Source organism: Hypomesus transpacificus, chromosome 8 (assembly GCF_021917145.1).
Source record: "Hypomesus transpacificus isolate Combined female chromosome 8, fHypTra1, whole genome shotgun sequence".
Taxonomy (NCBI): Eukaryota; Metazoa; Chordata; class Actinopteri; order Osmeriformes; family Osmeridae; genus Hypomesus; species Hypomesus transpacificus.
The window spans coordinates 342,755-346,005 of NC_061067.1; positions in this window are offsets into that span (position 1 = coordinate 342,755).

A 3,251-nucleotide genomic window follows, 5' to 3' on the forward strand; every position below is an offset into this window, starting at 1 on the left:
TACACAGTCAGTAGTCAGTGCTGCCGAATACTATTCAGTGTGACAAGTTAGCCAAATACTGTAATCAGACATGAAGCCTCAGAACAACTAAGAACCGTTGAGATCTAAGAAATAAACTTTGAAGGCCTCATGATTCATGGCAGACTTCGTGTATCACAGATTTTCAACCTTGAAGCTGTCTCAACAGAACATGATGTGCTGTCCTTTTGAATAGGCTGGCAAGAATTACAAAGTACCGGTATTTGTGTAAAACGTTTTAGGAGTAAAAGTAAAAGGTTGTTAGAAAAATAGTGAAGTAAAGTACTGATACCAGAAATGTCTACTTAAGTACAGTAACAAAGTTTGAAAACACTGCATCACATCATGTTACAGTTCATAATATTTTATTACAAAAATAAAAAACTACAGCTGAATAAAGTCAAGATTCATGTTCAGGTGTACACAAGTAGAATACCAGAGTGAGTTTAATTTACTCACTATGTTGTTTGTTATGCACCAACCTACCAAAGGGATTTACTTCTTTGTGTGAACTTACTTGGCAATAAACCTGATTCTGATTCTGATTTAGAAAATATAAGTACACAAATGTAAATGTACAGTGTATATGTACAGTCATTATATTTGTAATATTTGAGCTAAATGACTTCAGATAGTGTAATACATTAAGAACGTTACGCTCCCTGAAATTCACTCATGTTGATCTTTGTTCTGGGGATGTTCATGTTAGAGGCTATTGGTCTTCATAACAGGAAGGTTGTAAACACCAAACATGCTGTTCTACTGTTACAGAGAGAGGAGGAACCATCTCTAATGACTATGCTGTTGTACTGTTCCAGATTGAGGAGGAACCATCTCTAATGACTGTGCTGTTCTACTGTTACAGAGAGAGGTGGTACCGTCTCTAATGACTGTGCTGTTCTACTGTAACAGATAGAGGAGGAACCATCTCTAATGACTGTGCTGTTCTACTGTTACAGAGAGAGGTGCTACCATCTCTAATGACTGTGCTGTTCTACTGTTACAGAAGCCTTCACTGGTAAGATCCTCAGAGAAGAGAGAGTGCTCCCATTATAAATGTATGGAAAGACTCTCTCAGTGAAGGTGTGTGTGAGTGTGTGCAAGTGTGTGTTTCTATCAGGGTCAGAGAATGACAGCTTTCCTCTGTCCCAGTCCAGCTGCACTCTGATCCTCTGGGGGTTCTGTCTCACTGTGAGAACAGTGAATGGATCTGATAAGGATTCTGATGTGTATACAACACTGTTGAAGCAGATTCCACAGCGTTCATCCTGTATGTGTCCCTTCCTCTGGACAGACTCTGCTAACACACCCAGGTCCCAGTTTGTACTGTCTCCCACCTCAACATCCCAGCTGTGTGTCCCTGAGTTAAAGCCCTCAGAGCCCAGGACAAGTACAACATCAGCAAAGTCCAGGTTTCTATCAGAGCAGAACGGTGAATCTCAGAGCCTGTCAGTGAGCAGAGAAACACTGAACTCTACTTCCTGGATTCTGTCCTGAAGGAAGGAAAACTCATATTTTTTCTAAGTTTCAAAAAACAAGTTTCGAAAGGTTGAAAAAATCATTTTGAAGAAAGTTTCCTGAAAAAGTTTACAAAAATAAAAATTAGCGCATGTTATGGATGAGACAGAAGGAATTAGCGATGTTGAAATGACAGAATAGAGACATTCCTGATCACCCATGACCATATGTGAGATAATGGCGGTGTCAAAAAGTATTCCTTGCATATGTGCGGCGTGTCTATAGTGTATTTTTTTATAAATGTATTAATGTGATGTGAGGTCCAACAGGTAGTAGTAATGGCTACTTTTTACTTGATAGCCTACAACTGCACATTACTGTCATCTTCATTTTATTGTAAGACTGTACTCAAGTAAATGAGATGTTATTGTTGCACTGTAGTACTTTAGTGTTTCCCGCGCTGATGGCTGAGATGGGGTAGTAGAAAGGACACTTCGTGAAGTGTCTCTGACCAATGAAATAGCCTACTGTTGAAGAATGCACTTCTTTTACCCTTGATCTTCTGCTGAACTTTCTATGCACTGTTTGTGCAAGATTGTGCTCAAATGGGAAGTAGTTTGAAGCCGTGAATAGTCTCCTTAAAATAATTGCTTGAATTATACTTTTCTAGTAGTATAGACTGTTCCTCAACCCTGATCACGTTTTAATCAGAGAATATGTCTCCACCAAGTGGACAAACATTTAACTACATTTCCACTGTCCATTCAACTTGGTCTATTAATGTTAAGTGTGTAACAGGAGCAACCAACCGTCTTAGATTCCAAATCCAGCCTCACCCCCTTAAACCATGTTTTGCTACCAAACTGATTATGAAAAATGGAACTCGAAATTGTGTTACGGTAATTGAGGGATATTTATGTGAAAATACCATATCCATCCGCAAGGCAGTATTCCTATATTCTGACACGGTATCTCAAAAATCTGTTATGATCAAGTGGTCGTTTTGTAACTTTTTAGACTAAAAGAAAGTTTATTGTTTGTAATGCGTTGTCTACACCAGTAGGAAGCACTAAAACACTACACCAAATCAGTGTTGTAGTGTACTCAAAACAAAATTATCACAATGTCTCCATGGATAAAACCCAGAATTCTGTAGAAATTGATTTCAAATCGATCATCTGGGCCAGGAGTGATTAAAATTATGATTCGCTTTTACAGGAATAACACACCAATAATCCATTATCTAAAAGATACATTCCAGAAGTTATCTGTTTACCCCTATGCACATATTTTGAAGAATAAGAGACACAAATTGTACAGTATGGCTTACGTGTGCATTGCATTGCACTGTGGTTAATATGACATTGACATAATGGAAATGTTATCAAAATTAATGACATCCCATCTGTATGGAATCTACGGACGGTGATGCAATCACACAATAATACAAAAACACATCAGGGTATACGGACAAACATTGGCCTATAAGTTAGCTGTAAAGTCACTCATATAAGTGACATTACAGCATTTATTTTGCAATTTCAAGTCTCTGAGAGTATATTTCCCTGTCCATATAGCCTAGCTTACCAGTCTACCTGACAAACAAAAATGGCAAAGAAGACCCACTATGATTAAAATCGTTTAAAAATGCAAATTATCTGGAGAGGAGATAAGAGTTGGTGCGTAAAGTGTTGCCTTGGTTTTTTTTGCCTCCCATTTGACCCGGAACCTTTTTTATTGGAGCGTACAGTAGCCTAGCCCCGGCTTCTGCGCGC